This window comes from Macaca nemestrina, chromosome 9 (genome assembly GCF_043159975.1).
Source record: "Macaca nemestrina isolate mMacNem1 chromosome 9, mMacNem.hap1, whole genome shotgun sequence".
NCBI lineage: Eukaryota > Metazoa > Chordata > Mammalia > Primates > Cercopithecidae > Macaca > Macaca nemestrina.
Window position 1 is genome coordinate 122,865,147 of NC_092133.1, and position 25,252 is coordinate 122,890,398.

Here is a 25,252-nt window from a genome sequence, read left to right on the forward strand (position 1 = left end):
GTATTTCCTACAATTCAGAAACCATAAAAAAGGTTACTGGCTTTAAGCAGAGGCACAGAGTCAAAGTCATACAGCAATTTTACAGATACAGTTTTAATTTTAACAATTTATGGAGGCCCATGAGAATGTGGATGTATTTGAAGAAAAAAAGGCTGAATTTTCATTTTAGCAAAATAGTGTATAATTAACATTCTTCTGAGAATGCCTGTATTTCAAGCCAATTATACTTCTATTATTTTCACTAGTTTCTAGTGAGTTGTTTGGTGTATCATTCTTTCAGTTAATCAGTCTTTTAGTAATTCATTTATTCATTAAGTATTTTTGTCAGTTCTCCTCCTCCCCCAGACAAACATACCAGCAATTAGGGACAATGGGCATGCGCACAAATGCCATGATGGATTATCCTGAATAAGTTGCAGATGTGAATGTGTGGCTGGGGGATCATGTGGTATTATGGAGAAGGGCTTATGGAGCAGGGGCATTTGAGCAGGGATGTAAAAGGTGCATAGATGTTGACCATTTAGCAAGGAAGAGGAACACATTTAAGGAATAGCAAAAGCAAGTGGATTTGTTTGGAAATCTCAGTTCTGAGGGAAGAATCTGTGAACAGTCATGTGAATTTATTTTCTCTTCTTTTAAGCACCCCTCTCCTATTTAAATACTTAGGCTACAGCACTGCACAAATCAGCGTTTCTCAGGATACGTTCTGAGGTGTACCAGTGGTATAAGATGTTCCTGGAAAAAGAGGGCCAAATCTGAGAAGTCCTGCGGCAAAAATCCTGTTTAACTTTGCTGATCCATTGTTGCCCACATGTATTTGATGGTAGGAGCCTTATTTTTTTTGTTGCTGAGTCTCACTGTGTCACCCAGTCACCCAGGCTGGAGTGCAGTGGGACCATCTTGGCTCACTGCAACCTCTGTCTCCCGGGTTCAAGGGATTCTCCTGCCTCAGCGTCCTGAGTTGCTGGGATTACAGGCACCCACCACCATGCCCAACTAATTTTTGTATTTTCAGTAGAGATGGGATTTCACCATGTTGGCCAGGCTGGTCTCGAACTCCTGACTTCAGGTGATCCGCCCACCTTGGCCTCCCAAAGTGTTGGGATTACAGGCATGAGCCATCGTGCCCTGCCTATAGTGGCTTTTTAACATTCTGTGGAATCTGTGTTCCACAGAGCATTGTTTAGGGAATGTTCCTCTGAAATAATATCCATCAGCTTTCTGTGAAAGAAATATCCTACTCTGTTTTCAGACAAATGTGTAGAAAGGAACTTCAGGTGGCTGTATGCACATTGTGGATCTATTTAGACTTGTAGACTAGGATCTCTCCACTCATTTTGTAATTCTCTCTTCTCATCCTGAATTGGCAACTTTTAAAATTTTGCAATAGATAATAAAAACAAATACATAAAGTTACACATGGTTACATAGTCTGATGCATCTGTGTTGAATAAACATAACACTATTATTATTTGATACATAATAATTATTTGTTGAAAGAATGAATATTTGAGAGACCTCAAGGTTGTTTGGTTTGGCAGATCTGTTGCTGGGAGTAACAGTTACAACATGTGCAACTCTCTCACTAGGAAAGGTGATGATATTAAAATATTCCCATCTATAGTTCTTCTTGAGTACAAAGGAAATCTAGTTTATAAGTAAGTTAAAAAGAGAATTCCTTTAATCATGTATGTGTGTCTGTATACACAAAATTGAGTCACATGTGTGTTATTTAGTTAAGGAGAAAATTAAAATTTGAAGAATGATACCTTACAGTTGTCCCTCTTAAATGAGAAAGTTAAGTATTCAAGGAAAGGAGCTAATTATCTTGTTTATTGTGCATAGAAAGCATACTTGAAGATCTTGGATTTTTGTAAGATTGCAGGCTTTCAAAATTCTGACAGGGCTGCTTCTAAATTCGTCAATGTTGAGGGCTGTCTTTTTGTAGGATGACAACTGGTTGGTGTTGCTCCATTTTATTGAAAAAAGAAAAGTATCAAAAATGGCTCCACCATCTGTTGGATGTGAAGCATTGTACTATGAGATAGTGTGTAATGAGGAAAGGCTGTTGCTGGGATATCGTCTGAGACCCTTTTTAAGATACAAAATGTGCTATATGAGAGAAAAAGGCCTACTTCTGTCAGATTTAAGACTTTAGAAGAGCTGTATAAGTAGGTTACAGGGAGATATTGGTGTAAGCATTGTCCTTTATTGTTTGCGTACACAGCAGACTTTTCTACCTTCTCTCCTTGATTTCTTGGGCAATGTTATTTTTGAACAAGAAAGGAAAAGTCTTCCTCGGAGGACTTAATTAAATGGTTCAATGGAGTTAACTACTTTTACTTTTCATGTGGTTTAATTCTTTAAGTGAAAGCAAAGGCTCTCTGAAAGCTATTTGTTTTTGTTAATAAAAATGAATGTATAATTCTTATCAGGTGAAAGAGAAAATTGTTGCATTAAGAGCTTGTGGTCTGCAGGAAGAATCCAGAGGTTTGCTGGTCAGCGGTTAAAAACCGGCTCTCTTGGAGAACAAAAAGGCCTGATATGCAGTGTTTGCCATGTTCTGTGGTGAAAAATACTCCCACCATGGTAAATTACAAGCCATCAAGCTGGCATTACATGATCTGAAGTTGGAAAGAATGGCACAAAGGCACATCCTGATGGCGTTTTCCCTTACAGATACGAGAGATGTGACTAAGAGCAGAGACGATAATACCACGTAGTAACATAATTAGGAAGTGAAGAGATGTGAACATTTATTACCTTTGCTTATATTACCATTGATTTAACTGTAAGTTGATACAACTTAATTTTTAATAATGGCTGTATTTAGCAACTTACTCATAAATTTTCAAAAAGTGCACAGTCAGCTCCCATGAGCCAGTGTGAGCCAACTCTAGCCCATTCCTTTTAGATGGGCCTGTGTTCGATGTTTGGATCCAACGCTCACTGGCTGTGTAATCTCCAAGACACACGTTCCTCAGTCCCAAAGTGAGGAAAATGAGAGTATGTACCTCATAAGATTGTTGGGAGGGTTAAATGAGATATTGAATACAGAGTCCTTGGAGGAGTAGCCAGCACCGTCCTAAGTGCTCAGTAAATGTAAGTTATTTTTAGCATTAGAGCTTTGGAAGTTAGGCATTCTTAGGCACATGATGAGATAGGAGGTCGGCACAAGATAAAGGTCACAAAGACCCCACTGATAAAGCAGGACACAGTAAAGAAGCCAGACAAAACCCACCAAAACCAAGATGGCAATGAAAGTGACCTCTGGTCATCCTCACTGCTCATTATATGCTAATTACATTGCATTAGAATGCTAAAAGGCACTCCTACCAGCACCATTACAGTTTACAAATGCCATGGCAACGTCAGGAAGTTACTCTATATGGTCTCTAGTGGGGAGGAACCCTGAATTCTGGAAATTGCCCACCCCTTCCCTGGAAAACTGATACATAATCTACCTCTTGTTTAGCATATAATCAAGAAGTAACTATAAGTATACTCAGTCGAGCAGCCCACGCTGCTGCTCTGCCTATGCAGTAGCTATTTTTTATTCCTTTATTTTCTTAATAAACTTGCTTTCACTAAAAAAAAAAAAAAAAAAGAGTAGAGGGAATGCCTTATGGCTATGTATCTAACTATCCTTCTAGTGATTTTAAATCTCAAATGCATTTAAGAATGGGCTGAAGGTTAGTATAACCTTCTTTCTGTTATTGCTTGTTTTCAGTAAAAGCAATTTCTCTCTCAGGTTAAAACTCTCCTTTTTCTTCTTGGCTTTTTTCCATGTCGTCTGCATCTTCCCGTGGTTGTTAGTGGTGATGATGACATTGTCTTTGCTCAGTCTTGACAGTGCTATCGCAGTATTGAAGCTGCAGTGGCTTTACATCTGTCGCTCTAGGATGAAGCTGGAACAGAAAACGGAATACCACATGTTCTTCTTTATAAGTGGGAGCTAAACATTGAATACACATGGACACAAGGAAGGGAACAACAGACTTCAGGGCCTACTTGAGGGTGGAGGGTGGGAGGAGAGGGAGGATTGAAAAACTAACTATCAAGCATTATGCTGATTACCTGGGTAACAAAATTATCTGTATACCAAACCCCCATGATATGCAGTTTACCCATGTAACAAATCTGCACATGAGCCTTTGAACCTAAAATAAAAGTTGGAAAGTGTATTAGTTCATTGCATTGCTATAAGGAACTACCTGAGACTGGGTAATTAATAAAGGAAAGGGACTTAATTGGCTCATGGTTCCACATGCTGTATGGGTAGCATGGCTGGGGAGGCTTCAGGAAACTGACAATCACAGTGGAAAGTGAAGAGGAGGCAGGCATGTGTTACATAGCTGGAGCAGGAGGAATAGGGCTAAGGGGAAGGTGCTACACACTTGGAAACAACCAGGTCTCATGAGAACTCACTCTCACGAGAACAGCAAGGGAGAAATCCCCCATGATCGAGTTACCTCTAAACAGGCCCGTCCTCCAACACTGGGGATTACAATTTGACATGAGATTTGGGTGGGGACACAAATCCAAACCATAAAGAAAAAAAAAAGAAATGTGATTTCTAAGGTTGGTAGTGGGGTCTGGTGGGAGGTATTTGGGTCATGGGGGCAGATCCCTCATGAGTGGCATAGTGTCCTCCCCATGGTAATGAGTGAGTTCTCGCTGTTAGTTCATATGAGAACTGGTTGTTTAAAGGAGCCTGGCACCTCCTTCTCTCCTCTATTGCTCCTTCTCTTACCATGTGACACACCTGCTCCCCCTTCACCTTCTGCCATGACTGGAAGCTTACTGAGGCCTCACTGGAAACAGATGCTGGTGCCATGCCCCCTGTGCAGTTTGCAGAACCGTGAGCCAAATAAACCTACTCTTCCTTCCTTCCTTCCTTCCTTCCTTCCTTCCTTCCTTCCTTCCTTCCTTCCTTCCTTCCTTCCTTCCTTCCTTCCCTCCCTCCCTCCCTCCCGCTTGCTTGCTTGCTTGCTTGCTTGCTTCTTGGATAGAGTGTTACTGTGTCATCAGGCTGGTGGGCAGTGGTGCTGTCTTGGCTCACTGCAACCTCTGCCTCCCAGTTTCAAGTGATTATCCTGCCTTGGCCTCCCAAGTAGCTGGGATTACAGGCATGTGCCACCATGCCCAGCTAATTTTTGTATTTTTGGTAGAGACGGGGTTTCACCATGTTGGCCAGGATGGTCTCAATCTTCTGACCTTGTGATCCACCTGCCTTGGCCTCCCAAAGTACTGAGATTGCAGGTGTGGGCCACCACACCCAGCCGAACCCTCTTTCTTTAGAGATTACCCAGTTTCAGGTATTCTTATAGCAACACAAACAGACTAACAGTTGATATTTCAAAAATATTATCTGGCTGCATAATCCTATGCTGTTAAACCTCTGCCAGTCAAAAGGATCATCCCACATGACATGGTCTACTGCATCCTCCCATTCTTTATGGTTAGTTGTTTTCCTGCTTGCTTCTGTGAGGTCTATATTTTTCAAACTGTGGATTGGTTCCATTTACTGGGTCAGGACATTGATTTGTGTGAAGACCAACATTAAGAAAAAAGGAATATACTAGAATAAAATAGAAAAAGTTAAAGGGCATCACACAAAATTAGTCTGGGTATTATTCCAAAGCTTGCATTTTCATATGCATCTGTGTGTGTACTGAGCTGTGAGGTGAGATGCATCTCTTACTGTGGGCTCTAATCAAAGTTTTAGAAACACCATTTTAAGTCATGTTCAGTGGTCACTGAATTTTTTATATAATTTAGTTCTCTCTTGAATTTTCTTGTCGTCATAGGAAATGTCTTATATCAATTTTTACAGCTATAACCATCTGATCTTCGACAAACCCGACAAAAACAAACAAAGGGGAAAGGATTCCCTATTTAATAAATGGTGCTGGGAAAACTGGCTAGCTCTATGCAGAAACAGAAACTGGACCTCTCCCTTACACCTTATACAAAAATTAACTCAGGATGGATTAAAGACTTAAATGTAAAACTCAAAACCATAAAAACCCTAGAAGAAAACCTAGGCAATACCATTCCGGGCATCATAGGCATGGGCAAAGACTTCATGACTAAAACGCCGAAAGCAATGGCGACAAAAGCCAAAATTGACAAATGAGATCTAATCAAACTAAAGAGCTTCTGCTCAGCCAAGGAAACTATCATCAGAATGAACAGGCAACCTACAGAATGGGAGAAAATTTATGCAAGTTACCCATCTGACCAAGGTCTAATATCCAGAATCTACAAGGGACTTAAACAAATTTACAAGAAAAAAACAACCCCATCAAAAAGTGGGCAAAGGATACGAACAGACACTTCTTAAAGGAGACATTTGTGAGGCCAACAAACATATGAAGCAAAGCTCATCATCGCTGGTCATTAGAGAAATGCAAATCAAAACTACGATGAGATACCATCTCACGCCAGTTAGAATGGTGATCATTGAAAAGTCTAGAAACAACAGATGCTGGCGAGAATGTGGAGAAATAGGAACGTTTTACACTGTCGGTGGGAGTGTAAATTAGCTCAACCATTGTGGAAGGCATTGTGGTGATTCCTCAAGGATCTAGAACCAGAAATACCATTTGACCCAGCAATCCCATTACTGGTTATATGCCTAAAGAATTATAAATCATTCTACTATAAAGACACATGCACACGTATGTTTAGTGCAGCACCATTTACAATAGCAAAGACTTGGAACCAACCCAAATGCCCATCAACGATAGACTGGATAAAGAAAATGTGGCACATATACATCATGGAATACTATGCAGACATAAAAAAGAATGAGTTCATGTCCTTTGCAGGGTCATGGATGAAGCTGGAAGCCATCATTCTCAGCAAACTACCACAGGAAAAGAAAACCAAACACTGCATGTTCTCACTCATAAGCGGGAGTTGAACAATGAGAATGCGAGAACACATGGACACATGGATACCTGCCTGTTGAGGGGTGGAGGTAAAGGGGAGGGAGAGCCTTAGGATAAATACCTAATGAATGTGGGACTTAAAACCTAGATAATAGGTTGATGGGTGCAGCAAACCACCATGGCACATGTATACCTATGTAACAAACCTGCATGTTCTGCACATCTATCCCAGAACTTAAAGTAAAATAAAAAATGTATATAGGGGGAGTGCATGGGTTATAACCTTGAGTTGCTACTTGATTGAAAATGTCATGCTTTTCCCCTCATAGTTAGTAATTTTGCCCTCAAAACCTCAAAGGCATAGTTTTGCTGATAAGAAGATGTGATATCATAACTTTATAGGCAAACTTTTCTCTCTCTCTCTCTAGAAGGTTTCTAAGATTCTACTTTCGATTCTGAAATCTCCCTAGGGTATGTCTGATGAAGTTATTTTTGCTCGTTCTGCTGGGCACTTAGTTTGTTCTTCAGAGGTGAAGATGCAAGTGGTTCTTATTCCCTTTCTTGTTTCTGAATCTTGTATTAAATGAAGTTGTCTACAGTTTCCTTAGCTTTCCTCTCAGTTTGTCTATTTATCTTTCTGCTCTTCATTAGGGGAGTGTTTTTTGATCTCCAATTTATCTTGAAGATCACTAGTTTGATTGTTCATTCCATTATTCTCTCTCTCTATTGGCTATTTGATTTCAACAATCGCATATTTTTTTAAAATTCACTTTTTAAATTTTATGTAGAGTAAAATTTATTCTTTTTAGAATATGATTCGATGAGTTTTGACAAACCCATATGGTTGATTAACCACTGCCACAATCAAGGTATGGAACATTTCATCACTCCCAAAAATTCTTTCCTGTGGCCCCTTTGTGGTGAACCTGCCCTGACTGTCACCCCTGGCCCACATGAACCACTAATTTCAACAAGTATATTTTATTTTTTAAATTTTTCAGTGGCTCCTTGGTATTTCTGTTTCCCATTTTATTCTTTGCAATTTGTTCTTACTTTATTGATCTAACTTGATTGGGTTGTAATATTCAGAATTGTGTGATGTCACATCCTCTTGAATGGTTTTCAGGGTTCTCATGCATGAATTATCTGTTTCTTCCAGGGCTAGCCATGTTCTCTTGTGCTCGCTCTCTCCCTCTCCCCACCTCCTCCACCCCCACCCTCATTTTCATCTTCATTCTTTTCTTTCTTGCTGGTTGGGTTTTCTTAAATGACTGGATGGTTGCTGGCGGTTTGTTTATTTTTTAGGAGCAAAGAGGAGGCTGAATAGCACAGGTAGCCAGAACGGGTTTCCATTGCAATGGGGAAGGCCTGATTCCTGAGCAGGTCTTAGTCTTGACTGGGAATGCTGACTGTGGGCTTCTACAAGTGCTGTGTGTGGCCAGGGGTGTCAACAGACCAGCTTCTGTAAAGTGCACAGGTGGGAACAGCTAGGGTGGAGAACCTCTCAAGTTTCTTGGAATAAACAAAACAAAACAAACAAAAGCAAGGAGGGCTGTACTCAGGGGTCAAGAACTTTAGAATATTCTACCCTTGAGTAGTGCTGCTTCCCCTATCTGCTGTCTGATGTGGGGATCCACAAATCACCTCTGGCCTATCTTCCTCATCTCTGGCCCCAAGACAGGGTATGTCCATGCTCAGGTGGATGGCTCACTCTCTTCAGAGACAAGCTTAGGTCTGTACCTGGGGTAGATGCCTCTTCTGCTGGAGGAACATGCTTTGCTTATATGGAGTAAAAGGAGGGTGCAAAGGACCTGAGTAGCCAGCTGATCTGAATGCACTTTTTGAATAGCCTGGCCATTGTGGGCCTGGTGACATTTCCAGAGCCCCTATCTGTCTGATATTATTGGCTGTTTTGTTTTTCTATCAATCTGCTCCTATTCATTGACTATCAACTAAGGGGTCTTTCTTCTTTCTACAGTCAATGGTTATATTCTTTATTTTTTAAAGTTTTAAATTTGAGACAGAGCCTTGCTGTGATGCCCAGGCTGGAGTGCAGTGGTGCAGTTATGGCTCACTGCAGGCTCGACCTCCCAGGATCGAATGATCCTCCCACCTCAGCCTCCCGAGTAGCTGGGACCACAGGTGTACACCGCCACACCTGCCTAATTTGAGAATTTTTTGTAGAAAAGAGGTCTTGCTATGTTGCCCAGGCTGGTCTCTGGGCTCAAGCAATCCTCCTGCCTCGGCCTCCCAAAGTGCTGTGATTTTAGGCATGAGCCACTGTGCCTGTCCTTTTATTCTTTTTCTTTTTTCTTTTGAGACTCCAGCTGTGTCCCCCAGGCTGGAGTGCAGTGATGTGATCTTGGCTCACTGCACCTGCTGCCTCCTGGGTTCAAGTGATTCTCCTGCCTCAGCGTTCTGAGTAGCTGGGATTACAGGTGTGCGCCACCATGCCCAGCTGATTTTTGTATTTGTGGTAGAGATGGGATTTCACCACATTGGCCAGGCTTGTCTTGAGCTCTTGACGTCAAGTGATCTGCTCGCCTCAGCCTCCCAAAGTGCTGGGATTACAGGCCTGAGCCACTGTGCCCAGCCCTTTTATTCTTTTAAACAACTCTCTTTCTCCCTCTCTTTGTATGTATGTACATGTTATATATGTATATATGTACATTTAAAAATATTTCAGTTGGGCTTTGGGTGGGAGGTTTGCCATTTGAGTTAGAAGAAAATGTGTATGATTTTGAAGGTAATAAGGATATTTATTTTAAAATATGGTGTCTAGTTCAGACCATCTACAAAATTCTTCTTTTCTTCCTATGCCATTAACCTTTGATGGAAGAGGTTTAAAGCTGGACATCTTTCTCCTGATCCAAGGCATTGAATACAGCAGAAGTAGAATGACCTATTGAGTTTTAGTTTAATTATATAATCGATGACCAGGAATAAGTGTATTTAAAGAAGAGCTGATATATTTTGTGGTTAGATTCTGCCTTGAAGTACCTAGGAAGAGAATGTGATTTGCTTATTGAGTTACTTGGAAGAGGTGAGGAGAATAGTCGAGGACACAGTAGTTGACAATGTTGTACACAATGCTTAGTTCATTTTCTTTAACACATACTGTTGTAAAATATACTAATTTTGGGAGGTAGGGGAAAGGAGAGCATCAGAATAAATAGCTTGGGTTCTGGGCATGGTGGCTTATGCCTGTAATCCCAGCACTTTGGGAGGCCAAAGCGGGCAGATCACTTGAGGCCAGGAGTTCGAAAACAGCCTGGCCAACATGGTGAAACTCAGTTTCTACTAAAAATACAAAAATTACCCAGGCATGGTGGCAGGTGCCTATAATACAGCTACTCAGGAGACTGAGGCATGAGAATCACTTGGGCCTGGCAGGGGGAGGTTACAGCGAGTTGAGATTGCACCACTGCATTCCAGCCTGGGCAACAGAGCTAGACTCCAGCCTGGGCAATGGAGTGAGACTCTGTCTCAAAAATAAATAAATAAATAAGAACGAATAAATAGCTAGCACATGCTGGGCTTAATACCTAGGCGATGGGTTGACAGGTGCAGCAAACCACCGTGGCAGATGTTTATCTGTGTAACAAACCTGCACATCTATCCTGGAACTTAAAAATTAAAAAAAAGATGCTAATATTGGTATAATTTTTCCCTCCCTCAGTCTGTCTATCCTGAAAAGCCATCCTTAAGCGAATTTAATATATAAAATTTGGAACTTAATAAATTGAAGTGCGTTAGACAGTTTCCTCCTCTCACCAAGGATAGTTCTTTAATTCCATAGTGGAGACCAATGGTTACCTAGATGTTAGTCTGTTGAAATTGCTTTCGTAGCCATACAAGTTAGGAAATAACTGATCTGCAAATTGTCGAATAAGTAGAGTCTATGGATTGCAAGGAGACTTATCCTGTGCTCCAGGATGTCTGACAACAGGTGCCTGCATTTCTGTGCTGAGAAGAATGTTGGATCTTTTCTGGACTCTGCTGAGAGTGGTGTGATTAGTAATGTCTGCCCTGATTACAGGAGGTAGCACATAAGCTAGGCATAGACCATTCTGCCAGTGGTAGTGGTTGTTCTTGTTATTTTTATTGTTAATTATTAGTTTTCCACAATTTATTTAGCTTATTTATTATTTTAGGCCATACATTTATCTATAAGACCATAATATTTTAATGGAAAATGCCCAGCTAAATGTCATATGATATTCTAGTTTTGTTTAGGGTTTTTTTTTTTTTTTTTTTTTTTTTTTGAGACAGGGTCTTGCTCTGTTGCCTAGGTTGGAGTGCAGTGGCATAATCACAGCTTACTGCAGCCTCAACCTCCCAGGCTCAAGCGATCCTTCCACCTCAGCTCCCCTAGTAGCTGAGACTACAGGTAGGTGCCATCACACTCAGCTAATTTTTGTGTTTTTTTGTAGAGATAAGGTTTCACCATGTTGCTCAGGTTGGCCTCAAAGTCCCTGACTCAATCAATCCACCCGCCTTGGCCTCCCAAAATGCTGGGAGTACTACCGTGAGCCACTGTGCCCAGCCTGGTCTTTTTAAAATAAATATTTTATTTTTTATTTGAAGATGTAGTTTCATATAAGAGCCAAGCGAGATATTGATATTTTATCATACAATTTTCTTTTCTTTTCTTTCTTTTTTTTTTTTTTTTTTTTTTAGGACAAAGTCTCGCTCTGCTGCCAGGCTGGGGTGCAGTGGCGCAATCTCAACTCACTGCAACCTCTGCCTCCCTGGTTCAAGCAATTATCCTGCCTCAGCCTCCTGAGTAGCTGGACTATAGGCGTGCACCGCCATGCCCGGCTAATTTTTGTATTTTTAGTAGAGACAGGACAATTTTCAATAAGAGCTTTGTGTTCTACATGGATGAGTTTTGAGAGTGATAGAGATTTAAGTTTTAATATTTGTGATATATTCTTATAAGTGGGAACTAAACATTTATACTTATGTCCATCTACACATGGTCTTTTCTTAAAAATGTAATTATTTTATGGTTTTCCCCCATCTTTAGCCTTTAAATTATCTTTAACAAAGGAATCGAACGTGATCCTTCTTGTGCTTCTAATGTTCTGTTTTCTTATAAACTTTGTTTTGATATTTTTCAGACTATAGTCATGTCTTAGATACTCAGGTCCCAAATCTGCATGTGTTCCTCTTGTTTGTAATCAGCAGTGCTGGTTGGTGTTCCTGGGCACAAATCACAGGGCTGCTCGATGTCACACATTTCCTTGTTTGTGTATTCCCGTGATCAATATCAGCAACAGCACAGGGAATAGATTCTCTTCCACCAGCTCATATTTTTCTTAAACAGCATGTAGGGGGTGTGTGTGTGTGTGTGTGTGTGTGTGTGTGTGTGTGTGTGTATTAATTTCTTGCCTTTTACAGCATAATTCAAAATCTAGGTGACATGTTCCAATAGCCGATAAGCATTTCATAGTGGGGTAGGTCAGGTTTACCGTGTAATCCCTTTGATAATGCCTTCTTTTATAAATACATGAGAGAAGTTACAATTGAGTCCTGCTGAGGAAGTAGATCAATAGGTGGCAAGTTGTTTGACCCTTCGAGTCAGAAAGAGAATTTGGTAAATTGTTAGACAGGTTATTGACTGCCCTTTAGAGAGCCAGGGGTTTGGATTCTGTAACTCCTTTCAGCTGGGGCTTGTATTTCACGTATGAGAGGCCTACATTATCATAATCCATTTTTCGCTTTTATGTTATCTATCAGCAGCTCTCGTAAGTCAGCTTTCTGAAGGGCATTCCCCATTTACGTGCTCTAATTCACTGTCTTTTAAAAAAATTATAAAATTGATGTTTTGCAACCAGAGGCATTATATGTGAGTTGTTTATGGAGGTGCTGCTACACGGAAGAAGATTAGTGGTAGAATTAAGAACAAGATGATGGCTGTGGAAGGAAATTCATGAATAGACATCGCATCAATGCTACAGGAAGATAGGCTCAAGAAGCATGTTAGACCCCAAAATCCTGGAAGAATGTCAGGCTTATAGTCATTATAATTATGCCTTTGGCTGATGTTGAATAGTGTTAATGGTACACTACCAAATTTTTACTTAAGTGGCTCGATTAGGTAGAAAATGCCCAGATTGACCCCAATATGTAAAAAAGATATTATCTTAAAATGTCTCTACCTATTAAACGGTGATTGTTCTGGTACTGCTTAAATGGGAAATCTGTGGAATTATGTAGAATTGTTGCATTTATGTTATCATGAGACTTAAAACATTTAATGGGATAATTTCTTCATTTATACAATGTTACACACCTGAAATAATAACCCAATTCGGATTATTTTTGTAAATTATTAATAGCTTATACCATTTCCTAGGACATTTTATTCATTTGAGTTTTTAAAAAATTCTTTTTTATTCAAGGGAAAAAATGTTTCGTTTTTCTTGTTATCTCATATAATAGGCTGTTTTGCTTTACAGTTCTGAAACTAACAGACAGAATCTTTTATGTGCAATGAATGTGAGTTTTAAAATCTTCTTATAGGGAATAAAATACGAAGACTAGTGAAGTGAGTATGTGTGTACTCTGTCCTGGAAGAAGTGAGTGAAGGAGGCCCAGGGCTTGGCTTTTGGGGGTTCAGGCCTTCTGCAACTTGGGCTTCCAGTAGGAAAGAAAGAACATTGTAGGAGGGAAGCTGCCCAGGTAGCAGAGGCATCTGCAAAAGCCAGTGCCCAACTCCATTCTGTTCTTGCTGCGGCAGCTTGGAGCTGGCTTCAGTTCAGATTTTCTAGGCATTGGAGGAGGTCTTCCTTAAACAAATCTGTTAACATTTTTGTTTTGGGGAGAACACAGCGCCACATAGATGTAAATTCACCAGTTTATATTTCTGCCTGAAGCTGCTGCATCTCGCTGCTCCCCTGGGCCTCCCATCCCAGCAGGAGTAGGCGCGGTCTTGGTCCATCCAATCTTCATCGCTATGCCTGGTTTCTATCCTGTGGTCCTCTGGCTGTTTGTTCCTGTTGTTCCCTCTGCTGGGGAAACCTCTTTGTTTGAGCGTGGGGCTCCTTGGGCTTCTGCAGCTCCGGGCTTTCTCTTCCTGGGGTAGTTGTGGTGGCAGCTTTCTCATGGTGAGCAGGTGATGGCTGACCCCCGTAGGGTTTATCATCATCCTCTCTCTCTCTCTACTTCTGTCTCTCTGCCTCCACCCTACTGACATGCTGTTTCCTTTTCTCACTACTTCTGGGCTTAAATGCAGACATCCTCAGTGAAGCTAACTCAGATGGGACAGATGTCCATGAAGAGAGCCAGTGTCACAACAGAGAGAATCGTTCTTTCTTTCTACTACTCTGTTCTCATTCCATATGGTGCATGTGGGCATCATGCTTTTTTCCCACATGGGATCTGTTGGAGGCAGGGTGATGGTCATCAGTGCACACCGCTGTGTCCTAATGGTAATTTGTAGCCAGGCCTGCTCTGATCTTTCAGATGCCATTTTTGATTGGTGAGTGCCATGATGTACAGGTGTTAAGTGGTTTGAATACCACCCCTGCATGGAGACATGACTAACATCATTGTCACAAATTCCATATTTCGCATATTGGATATCTTTACTCTGTTTGTATTTTGTTGCATCACCCAGCAAAAATTGGGAGAGGGTGTTGAAATTTCTCATTATGTTGGTGGAACGCCAATTTTCCCATCTTACCAATTTTGCATTCTATGTATTTATATGTATATGTACGTATTTAAAAATTTTTTTGAGGCTAATATTAGGTACATTTACACTTAGAATAATACTTTTTTGGTGAATTGAACCATTGAACCTTAATCACTACATAGTGTCTCTATTTTTAACACTTTTATTTTATTTTTGTTTTTATTTTTTGATTTTTTTTGAACTGTAAAGATCAGATTTATTTGGAGAAAACAAAAAACCCACAACCCAAAGGATGGGATTTTATATCTCAAGACATCTCCCAGGTAATAAGTCTACAGATTATAAATCATTTTCATAGGAGATATTTTTGTACAAATTTTACATGTATTCATGAGTGGGACATTAATCAATCCCCGTTTCCATTTTAACAGGGGGGCAAGGTAGGGCAGAGGGAAAAACAGTTTTGGATACAACCATTTGGAAGGAGAGTAGACATGAAGAGGCAAACCCTAGCTTTTCATTATCTACAATCAATTTTTTTTCTTTTAAAAAAAAACCCTTTCAATGTTCAGTATTTCTTTAAAAGCCCACTTAGCTACTAGCCAATCCACACCAATTATTTAAATTTACTTGGTACACACCTTTGTCCGTGGCTAAATTATGTTCATTATGCCCACTGCTGCAGCACGCATAAACCAACACCCCTACATGGCTGAACAGGGCCTGATCTAGGATTGGTGGGAGAAGGGCTTGCAAATCAAGACCAAGATCGAGGTGTCATTTCTCTGCTAATACTGTCTATGAGGCAGATCCCTACAAAAATGCATATAAAAGCAGGCAAGTTTAGCTACTGTGTTGCAAGAGAAACCAGGACCTTTTTAAATAGTTCTCTTCATTACCATTTATTCTCTCAAGGGAAGCTTAAAATAAAAATAAAAATAAAAAAACAACACATTGGTCTGGCCACCTCATAAATCCAACAAGCATTGGTGTGGCATTTCAGTGGAGAAGGAAACTTGGGGGGAAAAACACACCAAGGTTGTAAGAAAGGCTCCCAATTTAACTGTCCCAGTCCCTATTTATCTACCTTTATTCACCACCAAGACCATCCATTATTCTAGAGCACTCTGATCTACAAAAGGGGTCAAAGCATCAGGAGCAGGCAAGGAGTGAGAACCAAAAGACATCAAGAAACTGATTTGCTTGAGAAAAGCAGCGATTCTTCCTTTCACAGCTCTCCATGGCTGAGAGAGAAAATGCCCAGGAGGTCATCTATGTGACCTAGAGACTGCTTTTTGGGAGCTTAAGAGTAGCATGAAGAACTTAAGATGACAACAAGAGTCTAAATTTTTAAAGTTTCAAGGTTTCAACAGAATGTGGATATATTTGAACTTTCAAAAAAGACAGTGTTTAGAAAGGGTAAAACCAGGACACACAAAACATTGGGAGTTACCACGACCCCCAAGTGCTTTCCAGCTCCGGGAAATAACCATTCATGTGTTTGCTGGAGGTCACAATTTTCCCCTATTGCCTGGTGCAAAATGACTCATCAGCTCCCCAAAGCTTCTTTTCAAACCATGATTTTCCCATTTATTTTAGTCCAATGCAGTCCTATTCTTTATGGCTTGTAGACTCACTCCCAACTACCCCCCTGGGGGGTAAAAAGAAAATGAAGGAATTCCCCCTAGGCTGGCCCCCAAAACTCAGAATTAAATAAGAGGAGGGGCTGGCAGCCTCCTGAAGATTAAAACAGCTTGAGGCTAAATCTACCTTTCCAAGAGTGGAAAATTTATTCAGATAATGTTAGAGAAATCACATATGCCACAATAGGATGAAAACGGAAAGGTAGAAATCTCACATTTTTCCTTATACCTTCCTCCCCTACTGCCCAACCAGATTCCAGATGCTATATCACTGTCATTACCATTTCTGCTAAATGGAGACCCCTGGGCACTAATCACACTGGCAACTGTATGGTGACACCACGCACAACAACTTTTCCACTAAAAAGCTGTAGTCTCTTTCTCTCTGGCTATGCTGGTGATTCTCCAGTTAACTTCAACACTTTAAAGGCTGCAGAAGCATGCGAAAGAATTTCATTTTTTTTTTTAAAGGCAAGAAAGGTCTCCAGGAGATGATGAGTTTTACTTTGTCTTGTCTGCATAGAGATTTGACTTGCTCTCAAATGTTCCAGGGTGGAGAGAAAATAGGAGAAAGCACAGGATGTCAAGGTTTATTCGGTGTAATCTTCTCCCTTGTTTTCATCTTCACCATCAACGGAGAGAGCAGAGTACCTGCTTGCAGAACTGAATTCGGAAGCTGGGTTTTCCTCAGGTTTCTTTGGCTCAGGTGCAGATCTGGAGTCTTGATCCTTTTTGCCATCTTTCCTATCTGACTCCTTCCAGTGGTCTTTGTTCCCTGGGTCTCCTGGACCACAGCTAGAGTTCCCAGTGTGGTCTTTTGGGACATTCATCCCACCTACTTTATTTCATCTTTCCTTGCTGGTCTTTCCTCAGACGGTTGAGCTGGAGTTACTTTTCCCCCACCATTTGTAGGGTATTGGTGCTCTGTGTCTGAGCTCTGAGATGGGGCAGGAGGGTTAGAACCTCACTTCACCCAAGCATTCTCCTTTGGTGGAGGGGCTGGCATTACCTTTAGGGGCTGATCAGGTTTGGGAGATTTAGAAGTTGGAGAGTGACAATCTTTCTTCTTATTGAGTGTTTCATTTTCTAGAGATTTCTCACTCTCTCTTCTTCCTGCATCCTGGTCTGACTGACTACTGCCGGGTGTGGCGGAGGTCCCAGTCTGCGATGACTCACTTCCTGTCCTCGACCGTTCTGGTTCCTGAGTTTCTTCACCTCGCCAGCATGAGTGTCTCTCTCCCGAGGCCGTCGTTCTAGTTTTGGCTCATTCAACTGACGCTGCAACTTCTCTTGTTCCTTCTGTAGCTGTTCTTCCACTTCTCTTTCTCTAGCAGCTGTATCAACGGGCTTTGCCCCTCCAAAGACAGAAGCAGCTCGACTGGAGTGTGAGGTACTAGCAGAAGAATCATCTCCCTTAGGAGTATTATGAGGCTTTAGATTCAGTTTGGGTCTTTGGGTGGGGACCGTCTATCATCACACCTATAATCATCCCTAGAGTAATTATCTCTGGAGCTGCACGACCCATCATCCCGTCTGTTGTATCGGTCTTCATAGCGGTCCCTGCTTCCTCTGTAGTCATCGTCCCTGCGGTACCCACTGCCAAATGCCCTCTGCCACTGCCTATCTAGCAATCATAGCCTCTAGCATAGTCTCTGCTGCCTCGGTCATCATAGCGATCCCTACCGCCATATCGATCCATATCCTGGCATGGGCCATCCGGATACTCATCCCAATACCCATTGCCATACCGGTCTGAATCATAACCATCTCGAAACTTGTCTCCAAAGCTATCATCACCCCTTCTAGGCGGGTGGTCATCAAAGCTGTCTGTGGCAGAACGAGCCCTCCAGTCTGTATCTGTTTTGTCAGAATCCCGATTTCTATCACGGCCAAAAGAATGATCGTCCCTGTCTTTATCCTGTGCTTGATCAGCAACGTCCACTCCAATTCTCCTGTTACCTAGAGACTCTTCACTGAGACTCAGGGCACTGAGCAGGGAATCCAGGTCCTCAAATTCAACACCACCAAAACCTTTCAACTTCTCTGGATTGCTGGGTTCACGTGGTAAACGCACTGCCCTGATACTTAATCCTCTAAAGAATTCCTTAATTGACTCTTCTGTCACATCATAGGGTAGGTTCTGTAGAAAAGCAGTGTAGGGGGGCGATTTGGGAAGAAGGCTGCAGTCGATATTGGGTTCCCGAGAAGCCCATGGAGCAGTGGGAAGGATTGAATGGTCAATTGCAGGCGCCCTGTACACATTGTTATCATTACTGTGCCAGTTGTTGAAACACCTCCTTCCAGGTCATCTGTTTCATCAGCCCAGCTGACGGGTTTGAAAACAAAGGTGCTTCCTCCACCAGTCCCCTCATCCTCAGCCAGAAAGTCTGTTAGGGAGATAGTTTTTCCCTTCTTATTCTTCTTCTTTGCTGAGGCTGCCATTTGGGAGCAGGAAAGCAACACTTTCATTTTAAAAGGCATTTTGTCTCATATTAGTGTAGCTATTTTATAGTGGAATTAAAAAATATGGCAATGTCAATCTTTTAGCTGGCAAGTATTGCCTATTTACATTTTTATGATTATTAAATTGTTTCTTCCAACTGTTAAATTTCTATTTGTCCTGTTTATTCTATGCTTTTTCTCTCTGTTTTCATTCTTTTTTTTGAAAAAAATTATATTGAGTTAGATTTTTGGTTCTTCTAAAAAATTTGATATTTTACCTTTCGTAGGATTTGAATTTATGTAATCTTATTTCCATTATTTGTGATACTTAAAATGTTATTGCATGTGTTTAAACAAAATCTAAAATTCAATAATATTCTAACCTTTCTCATGAAGAATAGAACGATCTTAGAATACTTTAATTCTCATACGCCCTCTCAACTTATTGTCTAGTATTTTAGCTTTGTCTTTAAAAAAAAATCCTACATAGGAGACATTGTTATTATTCCACACAATGTGTGTGTGTGTGTGCCTGTGCATGCCAGTGTGCACATTTACATTTTATTTGCTTGCCACTCTCCTTTTTTGCATTTTAGCTTTTCCTTCTGGAATTATTTTGTTTCTTCCTGACAGTGTATCCTTTATAATAAGTAGCTTCATAGAAGACCTGATGGTGGTAATCTCTCTCAGAGTCTGCTTATTTTTAAATGTTTTATTTCTCATTCTTCTTTTTTTTTTTTTTTTTGAGATGTTTGAGATGGAGTCTCGCTCTGTTGCTGAGGCTGGAGTGCGGTGGCACAATCTCAGCTTACTGTCACCTCTGCCTTCTGGGTTCAAGCAATTCTCCTGCCTCAACCTCCTGAGTAGCTGGGATTATAGGAGTGTGCTACCATGCCCAGCTAATTTTGAATTTTTAGTAGAGACAGGGTTTTACCACATTGGCCTGGTCTCGAACTCCTGACCTCAGGTGATGTGATCCACCTGCCTTGGCCTCCCAAATTGCTGGGATTACAGGTGTGAACCACTGCACTCGGCCTATTTCTCATTCTTTAAAGATAATTTTGGATGACATAAAACAATCATTGTTGCTACAAAATGGAGTGGTCCAGACTTAGGAGGAATAATTAAAATTACATTTAAATCTTCTATCATTCTTCCTGCATCCCTAACAGTTAGTTATGGTCTTGGTCCTCGGGCAAAATGACTTCCTTGGTGAAAATCAGAGTGTGAAACATGGTGCCAAGCAAAGAGATTGGTCTGTCTCCTAACTCAGAGAGGAGGAGCTAAAAAGCAGTTTCATAATGTGAGGGTTAGAACTTTTGCTTTTTAAATGGTCTTAAAAAATATGGCCAGGTATGGAGGCTCATGCCTGTAATCCTAGCACTTTGGAAGGCTGAAGTGGTTGGATTGCTTGAGCCCAGGAGTTCCAGATCCAGCCTGGGCAACATGGTGAAACCCCATCTCAACAAAAAATACAAAAATTAGCCGGGCATGGTGGCAGTTGCCTCTGGTCCCAACTACTCGGAAGGCTGAGGTGGGAGGATCACCTGAGTCCGGGAGGTCAAGGCTGTGGTGATGTGTGATCCTGCCACTGCACTTCAGCCTAGGTGACAGAGTGAGACTCTATTTGAAATTTTTTTTAAACTATAAAGTTGTATATTTTTTAAAAAAATAGATAATATGTTAAATGTGTTAGTATACCTCTTCCTTTACGAATGAAAGCTTGTTACGCACAAAGGGGCCTGTGCTGGGGGTCCCCAAGAACATCCTCAGGTTTGATGATTCTCTGGGAGATTTCACAAGACTCAGCATACAGTCCCGCTTATTCATGTGGCCATGATTTGTTATGGTGAAAAGATGCAGAGCAAAATCAGCAAAGGTAAAATGCATGGGGACAGGTCAGGAGGAAACGAGACGCTTGTTCCAGCAGAGCCACACGGGATGCGCTTAACTCCTCCAGCAATGAATTGTGACAAACTACGTCAAACACTGCCAACCAGCGAAGCTCCTTAGAGACTTAGTGCCCAGGGGTGTGGAGAGGGGGAGTGGGTTATCACCAAATTCCAGACACCCACAAAGAAAGCAGGTGTTTAGCTGTTTGTACAAACAGCTTCAGCACAGTGAACCACTCTTGGTGGTTAATGATGGCAGAAAACCCTCCCCAAACTCAAGTTCCCAGAAACCAGAGAAGGGCCATCCTTGTAAGCACGCCTTTCAAACGCTAGCATGCAGCCCCGCCGTGTTAACTCATTTTCACGTAAAGCCCATAAGGAAATCATCATATAGCAACAAATTCTTTTGACATCTGAATTCTGCTGTCAGATCCTCTAGTTTGAGTGTAAATGCGACAGTGGTCAGGTAAATGGAAAGCCAGAGAAGGTGGACTTAAGTGCTCAGGAGGGAGAAGATGGAGATGGATATAATTGACTTAGAATATGGCAAAAGATTAAGAGGGCGTCGTGGCTGTTTGATTTCACCAGGAGACAGGAATGAAAACAAAGTTTAGAGATTTGTTAGAGCTAGCAGTCTTAAAATGAGTGGTTGCCTATAATGTTAGAGATTTATATCTATTAAACAAGGTTTATTGACTTCAGCACTGTTGACATTTGGGACAGGATGAGTCTGTCAGGGAGGGGGCTGTACACTGTACTGTAGGATAGCCGCATTCCTGGCCTCTGCCCGCGAGATGTCAGTAGTATTTTCCCCTCCCTACTCACTCCCAAATGTGACAACCAGAAATGTCTACAGACGTTGCCTATTGCCAAATGTCCTCTGAGGACAGTATGAAAACATGGGATTTACAGAAAATAAATCCATGAAGATCTTAGCTTTATATGTCTGAGTTGTTCACTAATATTTCACATTTACAGTAGTTTTCCATTTATAAAACTTTTTTCATCTGATTCCAGCAGCAACTTCATGAGAACCAGGAATATTTTATTCCCTCTATATAGATGAAGGTCGTGAAGCACAGAGGTTAAATTACTTTGCAGGAGAGCAAAGAGAAAGTAGCAGTAGTTAGTAGCCGTAGTATTAATAGTAATAGTAATAATAATATTATAATTAATGGTAGACATTTTCTTGAGTGCCTACTATGAGCCACAAATGGTTTCAAATGACTTACACGTGTGAATTTTGCAGCAAGCCTGAATTGTGCTATTGTTATGTTTATCTTATAGATGAGAAAGTTGAGGCCAGAGAGTAAGAAGCCTAACCCAAAGGCACACAGATGGAAGGTAGACTAGCCAAGTACAAATCCAGGCACTTTGACTCCTGCGCTCCTATAAGCACTGGATTCTGGATAAAAAGAGAGTGTTTCTGGGTTCTTGCTCTCCCCAGTCATGTTCTTTCTCATTCCCATCTCCATGGAGGTTGCCATTTGCTTATGTTGCTTCCTGCATTTTGACGAGCTCTGGTCTAGTGATTTGCATATAACTTTTCCTGTATTTTTAACAACTGAATCTCACAGAGAAAAAAAATTTGAAGTCATCTTTCTGTGACCTAACTTTGCTATTTCAGATGCAGTCTTCTATTATTATCTTGATTCTCTCTCTCTTTATTTTTAATACAGCATTTTATGGAAATCTGGATTTGTTGCAACTGTCAGCTCAGTCTTGATACACGCACTTCAGCCAATTCTTGCATAGCTCATCTAAGAGACTTCTGTTTATGATGCTAAACATTTCAGCATGTTCCCCACATCTCTCAACCAGCTCTGAATGCGTTACATGTCATATTTCCACAATTAGGTTTTGTTTTCCAGGAAACTTATGAATGTGTCAATTCATCCATTCCTCCCTTTGTTTGTGTTTTTTTTTTTTATTTTTTTACTTGCTTCCTGTTTCTCTTTGAACATCCATTTCTCATGCCCTGTGTCTTCTTCCTACATTCTTACTCTTAATATGAAGGAGGAAAAAAGTGTTATTTTTCCTCTAGGCCTGGTGGAGAAATCTTCTGTTTTCCTTAAGAATTCTGTTCAAGACAATTTTTTAGGAAGACCTTTCACAACCTTTTAAATGCGGTGTTTGAAAAGGGCTTTAGAACTGTTTGTATGGTGCCACCGATTCGTGTTAGATGCTTGACTTCTCTCTTCTATAATCACACGAGGACCCCCGGCCCCTCAGTTTATTTCTGTATCTGGTTTTCTTTTCTTTTTCTTTTTTGCTGGAGAGGTGGAGTTGTGGGTGAGTGGAAGTCGAGATTGTGACTTCAGAGTAGAGTGTTGTTGGATTAGGTTAGATGGACATTACTACATGGACATGATGTTGAGAAATCCAGTGTTTGATGGGATTTTCAGATGTGTTGAGTTTGAAATTAATTAGGTTCCTACAGATACTGTAATTTTTATTTTCAATATAAGGCAGTATGAGTTGCCATCTCTGTAATTACACTTATTTCTTCTGAGTCTTATAGTCTCAACTCATGAGGCCATCCCACTCTCTCTCAACAGTTAAGCCTTCTTTTTTTTTTTTTGAAGATCTTATTCTCTTGAATTTTGCTAGTTCTGAATATAATGTGAATCCCCCAATCCTCTTTAATTCATTTTAGTACTCATGACCCCTGGTAGTTTCAGGTATAAATTCCTTCTTTCCCTCAGCATTTATTAATTTGGTTACTAATACTAATTTGAATTTTTTCTCTCCTACATCAAAATTTTGTATACCTTCTTCCTGTTATGCACTTTAGAGAAAGTTATGCTACATATTGATTAACCCACTATTAAAAAAATCATTAAATCTTAGGATTTAAAAAGATAATTGGAAAAGGTGCAAAGCATTGTCATCTGTTTCTAGTCCTAGATATCAATGTACATTTGCATAGTCTGTTACTAAGTTTGCACTTTGATTATGAGGTTAGCAGGATATTTTTCTAAAAGACAGCAAAAGCTTTTCAATTTTTTTTTTCCCCAGAGTATTTTTTCCAGATAGAACTTTGTTTGATGCTCATACCAAACATATCAAAGTAGTGTTTTATTTATACGCATATATTTTATAAGTTCAAATCTATCACCCTTTCATGTTGCAAAGTCAAATGGTGAGAACAATTTGATTATTTTCCTGAAATGATGCTTCAAACTTAGTGGTATGGGCAGCAAGTGAAGTTCATTACTATCCAAATAGAATTCATTTTTGTCTTGCATGGAGGAAATTTGTGCACACATAGTGAAGAGGTACAAATTGCACACTCCTCCAACAGTTCACTTTTCAATCTCAGGATGCTCTTTAATTAAACAATTAAGCAGAATTTTATTATTTATTTATTTATTTTTGAGATAGAGTCTCACTCTGTCTCCCAGTCTGGAGTGCAGTGGCACAATCTCAGCTCACTGAAACCTCCGCCTCCTGGGTTCCAGCGATTCTCCCGCCTCAGCCTCCCAAGTAGCTGGGATTACAGGTGCGTGCCACCATGCCTGGCTATTTTTTTTGTATTTTTAGTAGAGATGGGGTTTCACCATGTTGGCCAGGCTGGTCTCGAACTCCTGACCTCAAGTGATCCACCTGCCTCGTCCTCCCAAAGTGCTGGCATTACAGGAGTGAGCCACTGTGCCCAACCCAGAATTTTAAATTAAATGTAAATGGCAGAAGAAGGTTGTTCCCCAAAGCATGCCCCCAAACTGAGTGAAACTGTAAGTTAGTATGAAGGGGATCTTCCACTGGGCTAAAGTTTCTGTAACACATTTGAGAGTGGATTCTAATTACAGTTTAAAAATGGTTAAAATCCATATGTAAAATTTTCAAATTAAACATCATAGATACCTGAAAATCTCAGTGGCAACTTTATCCCACAGAATACATTTTGTAAAACAAAACACAAGAAAACATGCTCAGTTGTTACTATAGCTTTAAAATACAGCCATACGTAGTTGCTACATTTTAAAGTTCAGTAAAGTTCAACTTTCCAAGCTGGAACTTGCAAATATTACATAACACATCAGAGTTGTCTGCCCAACTTCCTCTGTCTATTGTCTGGAACATAGTTCAGAAGTAGCACTTCGAAGAGTGTGGCCAACATTGTGTCTGACTTCAGCATAAGGAGAAAAAAGACCTTACCTGCCAGAACTTACTTGCTTGAATCAATAACTCTAGTATTTACCAACATTTTAAACAAACTTGACTATCTAGAGAAGACGAGGCAGAACTGAGTGCTGTGTGTGAGAAATTATCTCCTGACAGGCCAGCGGTTATACAAGTACAATCATCTTGTATGATTTAGGTTATTTACCTTTATAAACTTCAAAAGCATGACTTCTTTATATCATGGTCTGATAATATCTATTAAGATGACCCTATATTATCAGGAAAAAATATAACTAGGTTTGTTTATACTCTAAGAAGGCAGGAAAATCATGTAAAGGGTTTTGAAGGATGTTAATTAAAATAGTTAAAATGAGTCCAGCAGTTATTGGGTTAACTCCAACTACCTGGAACACTGGCTTATATGGGACATTGAATTCCTGAAGAATGCTGGAAAAATGAGACTTGCATGTACATTTTCCTACCATGAATCTGACTCCATGGGAGTTACAATATTTAATCTTTATTTCAGAAGTGCTAGCGTGCTTTGGGTAGGTTTTATCTGCACTGACAAATGATTACTGCATCAGCCTTCTCATGGGACACCAGGGACAG

The 25,252-nt window shown here is 40.5% G+C and overlaps 1 protein-coding gene and 1 pseudogene across 2 annotated transcripts in view; one reads left to right on the forward strand and one right to left on the reverse strand.

Annotated features, from left to right (window-relative positions):
- LOC105480053 (nebulette) overlaps positions 1-25,252 on the forward strand; it is a 379,519-nt gene that overhangs the window by 122,228 nt on the left and 232,039 nt on the right. The window lies entirely within an intron of this gene.
- On the reverse strand, positions 16,772-18,623 carry LOC105480056 (eukaryotic translation initiation factor 4B pseudogene; annotated as a pseudogene).